The sequence below is a fragment of the Falco biarmicus genome, chromosome 2, assembly GCF_023638135.1.
Source record: "Falco biarmicus isolate bFalBia1 chromosome 2, bFalBia1.pri, whole genome shotgun sequence".
Taxonomy (NCBI): Eukaryota; Metazoa; Chordata; class Aves; order Falconiformes; family Falconidae; genus Falco; species Falco biarmicus.
Genome location: NC_079289.1, coordinates 36,820,109 through 36,828,780, shown reverse-complemented (window position 1 = coordinate 36,828,780; position 8,672 = coordinate 36,820,109).

Below are 8,672 nucleotides of genomic sequence, written 5' to 3'. Positions count from 1 at the left end.
TGTTTCTGATAAAACCTATGCTGAAAAATTGCTCTTCATTTGCTGACAGGATATACTCTGAAAGCATTAGACAAAATGAAAATGCACATTTTGTTGTTGGATATTTATTTTGTTCACAGTCCATTTCTATCTGTAGTAAAATGCTAAAGAAAACCAGTGTTCAGTTCATCCCACATGGCATGTTAGGCCCCACATAGTGCCATATAAAGTAGTTAATATTTTTTTTTGGGGGGGGGGCTATTCATCAGGACCAAATATTACCCTGTAGGAACCTATGAAGTGCACATTTAGCCACATTCTAAATCTAGTACTAGCCTGGAAGTGATTTAATACACAAGAAAGGGACTACAGAAAGGAAGAAGTGAACACTTTATTTCATAGTAGCTGTTTCCCTTTATGACCAAAGAGCAAAACACAAAAGGACAGAAGAAAAGGAAGGAAAAAATACCTAACATCTGAAAGGTCGATAAAAACTCGCTGAATGTTCTTCATAGCTTTTGCCTACAGAAGAAAGAAATTTGATGCTAATGAGTAAGGCAGACAGCAGCTGTCAAATTCTTAAGCACTTGAACTCCTTCCTTGGGTGCTAGATGGGAATGTAATTGCACAACTGAAAAGGACCTTCTACATAATTAATACAAATAACACATTTGCAAAATATGCCACTTTTTCTATTTTTTTTTTTATTTTTTTTTTTAATGAAAGAAATAACTTATTCCCTGGAAAACAGTCTGTCATTCTGGAGCATCTTTATCACCATAATGTTAGCACATCTTTTTGACAGTTTATTAAAGTTTCAAGAAGTAGTCATGCAGATTAGCCTAAATATCTTATTTTGCCTTACCACCAGATTTCTGTTAAACCAGAAGAAGTCATTACATTCATTCATCATCATTTGGTTGTGAGGTTCCTGAATGGCAAAAATAGTAAACACTTGTGGAATCTACAATAATTGAGAGCAACAGTAAATTACATTTTAAGTACTCTTCGAGGTGAGAACAAAGCACTTCATGACTCTTTGTACATCCTTGTTAGGAATTTTGCCAAGCTAGAAGAATGCACAGGTTCATATAGAAGTTGCTAGCTCTAACCTTCCTATGAGTGCATTTGCGCTGTACAAACCCACTGATTTTTTTGAGTGATACCTACTAACCTAGGAAAAAAAATAAATATTACCTTGGATGGATATTTGTGCTAAAGGTGCTGATATATGTTGCTACTGTACTCCAATTTCATAATTTAAAAAGGAGTGTGGATACCTGCTTCATTTCCTTTAGGGTTCAGGCAGGATGAGATTTTGCATTTAGCTGTAGTTTCCTACAAGAAAAGCTCCCTTTGTAAGACACAGCATCGATGTCTTAACACTGAATATTGTGAGTAAAGCAGCTGTTGCTTAGTTTGCTACCATATGCATATGCTATATAGCTAGTAGAAACATCACAGAAATCTGCTTTAGAAGTTTCACTTTCTTCCCAGTTCTGCTCTTACACAATGCAATTCAAGGAGCTGAAAAATTTTGCCTTTGGCACTAACAAGACACATTAGCCAGGTACAATTTTTGGATTATCCTTTAGCTGGAACAGCACCCCTTGGTCTTGCAAAATTCAGTTACCAGTCTGGTTAGAAAACCTACTTGATCTCCTCTTTCATAATAAAGATACCAGCTTATCCATACAGTAAATTAATTATGTGTTGCTCTTTTGTGTACTCCACTGTAAGTTTTGTAAGTATTCCACTATACCTGGAACCAGATAATTTTAGCCAGCAAACTCCCAAGGGGTCAATGGTACATCTTACCTGTCCATTTTTATAATAACCAAGATGGGAAGGGCTTTATCATTCATGCCTGCTCTGCAATTCCTTCTTTAGTGTCCATGGAACATAAAGAATGAACTAAACCCTCTTTTTCTTACAGAAAGAAGTGAGAGAGAGAGAGAGAGAGAGAGAGAGAGAGAGAGAGAGAGAGAGAGAGAGAGAGAGTGTGTGTGTGTGTGTGTGTGCGCGCGCGTGTGTGTGTGTGCGTGTGCGTGTGTGTGTGTGTGTCTTCTGATTGCTCGTCTCTCTACGTATTCTGCTGTAGGTGGCTCCAAAGCAGTACAGCTGAGTAGGGCTAAGAAGCAGATGGTAATAATTACTGAAAGACTTTATGATTTGTAAAACTGTGGATGGAACTCTGTGTTTCACTGAATGTAAATTGTATTTTGAAGCGCTGCACAGGTCCTTTTTGAGTGTGGTCATATATTATCAGGTGACTTAGATAAATCTTGGGGAAGCATAATAGACACAGAAATCCACTTTGAGATACTCTGAGTGGAAATTGCTTCCCCTTTCATTCTCTCAGCAAAGGAGACAAACTGCTTTAGAAAAAATTTGAAAGGTTTTGTCCTATAATGATAAAAATCCAATGCCTCCCACATATCTTGTTTCTTCTCTTTACAGTTGGCATGGTTTGGTAAATTATTAAGTTGGCTGGATTCTGAAGCTATTGAAACTAGATATATCAGGCAGAAATGTTACCACAATATATATCTGCTATTGTTTCTCCCTGGAACTTCCCATCATTCTTCCAATTGTCATAAAAAATTGATGGACATCTGACAAGGGAAAGGGTAACCCTGAGACAACACTACAGGACATCTGACATAGTGCTGGATACTCATGTGGGTTTCTAAACACCAACTTCATTCCGTGAGACCTAGTAATAGAAACTGGAGTGTATGCTCAGAGCTCTGACTTAGCAAAGGCACCTGTAGTGTTCTGAAAATACAGCTAAGTGAGGAAAAAAAATATATTCGGACACGCTAACCATCTACTTGATCTAATGAATAAATTGTTGAGAGTGGTGATTGAATGTAAACCAGAAATAGGTATGTTTAGTCATTTCAGGTTTAGAACAAATCTTTTTGTGTAATTTTTGTCTGAGTTTTGTTTTGGAGACCAATGGGAAGGATCAGAAAGTTTCTGCTATCAGTTATTCTCTCTCTTTGTTGACAATGAAATTCTAATGCTATTGTGCCTGGTTTACATGTATTGCTTTTTGAAAAAGAAATCTGTGACAAAAAAAAAACATTGTTATAAAGATGCAGAACAGCAGAAATAAACCCAGTAGCTGTTTATTTGTTATGATGGGAAACAAACTGTTCCAAATTTGTACAAGTATTTGTTACAGAGGTATAGAAAAGGGAAGACAGATCCAAAGGCTGTCAAAAGTCCTGTCAAACAGGATGTTACCAGATAGTGATTTTGGTGACAAGTAGAAAGTATATTACCCCTTTGCGCTTTTTGATGTGTTTGAGATGGATCCTAAGAGCTAGAGCACTGGGACACAGGGTGGCATCAGGATCCACAGGGCCTGACAGAGCAGCACATCACCAAACACGGCCCATCTCACTGCCCCCACCAAATGTGAAATTAGGATGATTCCCAAGCCATAATTATTACCTGCCCATATAACACATCTCTAGCCTCAAGCCTCAGCTTGCATTCAGAAGTGTTGCTGCATTCACATGCTGAAACTCATGTTTCAGCCAGCTACTCTTTGTAATGCACAGGGATTTTCACAGAACCAAAAAAATGTTGGTGGCCATCTAGTCCAACCCACTCCATGGTGCAGGGCTATCACCAATATTAAGTCAGTCAGCCTTCATTTTGTCTAGTTAAGTCTTGAACATCTCATGTGTAGAGGAATGAAGGCAGTGGGTTGCTTAGCATTGATAACATGCAGCTGTGGCCTTGCCTCAGAGGCAGTGGGTTGATTGACATGGACGATGTGCAGCTGTGGCTCGTTCCTGCTAAGTGGATAAATAGCCCTGAGGAGCGTGGGAGAAGGGGTTAGACAGAGGAGGAGCAGTGTGGTCTGATCTCTGGAGGAAGGAGATACAGCACAGACAGTAGAATCTGACCAATGGTAAAGCCTTGTTGCAGCCTACTAGTTTGATTGTGCTGCAACACTCATGGACACAAATTTCAGAGTCTCCTTGGACAACATGGTCAAGTGCAGCACCATCTTCCTCCAGAATTTTTTCTTTGTGTACAGTTTTCTTTTTCCAAGCTACAGCTTGTGATCATTGCCCCTTGTTATATCATCTGGCACTACCAAGGAGATTTGGCTTCATCATCTTTGCATCACCCTTCAAACAGACATAAGCAGAAGCCCCTAGTTTCTTCTTCACTGAGCTATATAACCTCAGGTGCCATTCGTAGTAAATATTCTGTGGCCCTAACCATCTTTGTAGCCTTGCATTGGATCCTCTCCAATTTCTTCTTATCTCTTTTAACTGTGAAGTCCCACAGTGGATGCAGTATTTCGCATACAACCTCACTGCTGCTAAGTAGAAGGGAGGAAGAGCTTCACTTGATCTTGTGGCCAGTCGTTTAATGTAGCTTAGTATATAGTTTGCCTTATTCAGGAAGAGAGAGCTCTGTTTGCTTCTGTCCAACCTCATGTGCACCGTTATCCTCAAGCTTTTTTCAGTAGGGCTTTAACTCAGCTAGTCCCCTCCTAACTTGGCTGATGCACAGTATCATTTCATCCAAGGTCCAAAACTTCCACTTTTTCTTATGGAGCCTCATGAGCTTTCTTTTAGTCTAGCTCTAAAGTTTATTGCAGTTTCTTTGTGTAGAGTTGTGACATTTGTCATGACCACTATTACTTCTTAGTTTGTTTCATCTGCAAATGTTCTAAGTGCAATTTGTGTTATTATCCAGGTCACTGAAGATGTTGAACATTATGGGTCCCAGCTTGGAATTCTAAAGTATTGAACTTCCCACTGATGTTCAAAGGGACATTTAACCACTGATCATTGTTGTGGCTGAATCCAGTTAATTTTCAACCCACATAATTAACCCACCTGTTTTCCCAGTACATACTTCCTCAGCTGTGGAAGAGTGCCAAAAAACCTCACTAAAGTCAAGGCAAATTCCATACACCACTTCCTCTTGTCATATACCCAGTCATTAAATTGTATAAAGATAACACATTTTTTATGCACACTTTAATGTTAGAAAGTCCATGTTGAGTATTCTTCATTATTTTTCTTGTCTTTCACTTGCTTGGAAGTGGATTCCAAAAGCATGTCCTTCTTGATCTTCTAAAGGACTGAGGAGAGACTGACTAGCCAACAGTTTCTTTTATTCTCCTTTTTGCCTCTCTTAAAGGTTAACATTTCATTTTGTTTTGCTTCGGGTTTTTTCTATATTGTTTTTTCCAGCAGTCTCACAAATACACAAATCAACTCGGTCAGTATCTGTTAATAAAATTTTTCAGCCCTGTGATATCACAGAGTCATAGAATCATTTAGGTTGGAAAAGACTTGAGATCATCAAGTCCAACCATTAACCTAGAATTACCAAGTCCATCACCAAACCATGTTCCTAAGCACTGCATCTACACATTTTTGAAACACTTCCAGGAATGGTGATTCTGCCACCTCCCTGGGCAGCCTGTCCCAATGCTTGACCACCCTTTCAGTGAAGAAATTTTTCCTCAAATCCGATCTACACCTCCCCTGGCATAACTTGAGGCTGTTTCCTCTTGTCCTTTTGCTAGTTATCTGGGAGATGAGACCTAGCCCCACCTACCTACAACCTCCTTTCAGGTAGCTGTAAATGGAGTACACCTGACTTCTACAACCTTTTGTTCTAAAAATAAGAATCTCTTCTATTTCTAAAAAACTGCTGGTAAACACAGAGGTCAGTTGTGCCCTTCAGCTTTTTCAGTTTTATCCATGACTAGGCCGTCTTCCTCCTCCAACAGCTTCCTTTCATTTTCCCTGACATTTTCTTTACAACTGGCATAAATATACAATCCCTACCAGTTTACCTGTATATATCTCACCAGTCTTAGCTCCAGCTGGACTTCTGCTTTCCTGATCTTGTCCCTAGGTGCCTAAGAAATTTCTCTGTGTTGCCTTGTTGTCTTGTTGCCTATTTTGTTTTCTCCAGTTCTTGTGAACTCGCTTTATTTTTTTGGGGAGTTGCATGCTTAGCTAAGCAAGTAATTTGTTAAAATTAATGGTGTTCCTACACAGCATACCAGGGACAGACTTTTAGTAGGCCTCATAGTGACAAGACCAGGGGTAATGACTTTAAACCAAAGGAGGGTAGATTCAGACCTAGATATAAGGAAGAATATTTTTTTTTTACAATGAGGGTGCTGAAACATTGGAACAGGTTGCCCACCCTTGGAAACATTCAAGGTCAAGTCTGAGGGGGTTCTAGCAACCTGCTCTAGTTTAAGATGTCCCTGCCCATTGCAGAGGGGTTGGACTAGATGACCTTTAAAGGTCCCTTCCAACCCATATCATTCTATGAGTCTATTACTCTAAATTCCTGAGCTGCTTTTAAACTCTCTTCAAAAACCAACTAGCTCTCCTTGACTTCTTTCTCCTTCATGGCAGCTTCTCAAGAGTTCCCAAGCAACATCCTGAATAAGATGAAATATGAAGTGATAAAGTCCAGAATCCAAAATTTGCTGCTTGCCTTCCCATTTCACCTAAAGGTCCTTAACATAATAATCTCAGAGACACTGCAACACAAGCTGCCCTCTGAGACTGCCACCAGCTCTTCCCTGTTCATGAATAGGGCACTGTCTCTGGTCATCCCCACCAGCACTGGAATTAGGAGATTGTTACCAGAGTTTTGGGTTTTTTTCTCTTGTTCTTTCTTTCTTTTTTTTTTAATTTTAACAACGGTAGAAGCACAATTACACCATTCCTGGAGTGTTTCAGCTTTTCCCCAAGGATATGAAAGCTTTCCTTGACTAATACAATAATCCAAACTGAAGTCTGGTCCAGAAATCCCCATGAGTAAATAGAGTTTATCTGCTAGAACTGCCCTTAAGCCATTAGTAATCAATGCCTGCCATGTTTTCTACCTCCAATCCAAAAAGAAGCTCAAGGCAAGACAAACTCTCCATTCTTCCCCAAACCAGGATGGCAGCAGAAACGTAGCTTTGGATGAACCCACTTGGAGCACCAGTTTCAGTTTCTGCTACCTCTGGCAGCTATGTAATAGATGTTCAGGGCCATGGAATATTGCAGGTGACAGAACATTTGGAAACATTCCATACAAACTTAGTACAAAATTCTCAGTTCATCATAGGATAAGAAGAGGGAGAACGAGAGCAAAGCTCCCGCTATAAGCTCTGAAAAATGCAGGGAACTTATCAGGTGAAATAATTTAGATTGATTAGTTTAACGTTGGCTTAGAAGAAAAGGACAGTATCACCTGGTAAACAGTCTAATTATTTATTGGTTCTCACTATGTTTTCCTTGTAGACGTTCCAAGAATTGACTAAAATGAGCTCCACTTGGTTGGTTGGAACTGGCACATCTACATACTTTGGTTCGGTATACACTGAAAATTCAAGCTATATCTAAACTGTGCACTCTCGTGGTCATACACAGTTTACAAATGTTCAGTTTCTATCATCAAAGAAATTATAGTGCCTTAAAGTAAGTATTTTATCTGCCTTGGCTATGGCAGGAGAGTTATAAGAATGCAATACATGAGAATAACTTACAAATTGAATTGAATTAGTAACATGGAAAAGACTGAAAGTGTTTTGTTATGTGGAAGTGCTGATTATAATCCAGTCTTTATATTTGGTTAAGATAAGGTCATTCTAAATACTTATCTAGATTTCACAAGTATTTCTTCTATCTGCAAATATAAGTAAAAGAAATCACACGGAAATAAATAAAGTCTAGATGCCATGTCAATATTTGTAATTTAATGGACTGTCCAAAATGAGATTACAGATGCACATGAGAATATAAAACTTCTAATTAGCTAACTATAGTAAAATAGTATTACTCTTTTGTTATAAGGGACGATGTGTAGAAAAAAGGTTTGGCTCAGAATGTAGTTAAGCTGAACCTGTGTGGCTCAGTTTTAAATCTTTTACTTTCTTGTGATTATTCTCCATATGTGTGTGTTGCTAGACATTTAAAATTTTAATTTCTGCTTTCCTTTAAAATATAGTCACCTTTTTCATGATGCCATTTTCCTTATTTGTTTAGAAACCCAGAAGGCACCATATTCTCTATTATTATTTAAAACAACTTTAAAACCTTGGCTTCTATAGGGACTTCACTGTCACAATCATTCATGTTCTACTGTGAGTGTCAGGTACAAGTTTTGGTATGCAGCATGAAATAGAAATCAACCATAATTAAATGTTTTTATAGAGCTTTTTCAGTGCAACACAATTATAAATGATCTTGAATATTGTACATGGTCAATTAATTATCTTAAATCAAGACTAGTAGTTACAGTGATATGCTAGCTATTTATCTAAAATTCTATTAAAACAATATTCTTTCTGCCAGAAAATTTTACTCTGAAAAATCCATAGTTAAGCAACTATCTGAATCATATAACAAGACTCAATTACACCAGGTGGTATTGACTGATATATTTGGTAATGTAATAAAGATGCCAACCCTGACAAAATCTGTTAGTCTGAAAATAGGGCAAAATGCCATTTTATTGCAAAGCTAATGAAAAATATTGCTTACAGAATGATGAGACCCATCAACTAGATTTATAGCATACGACATTTGTAAGATCTCAAATGTTTCAAAAAGATTAGAAAGCTTATGCAATAGGCAATATGACTTGTTTCTGCAGTATAATGAACATGAGAGAAAGAGAGGGGTGAGCTCTGACAT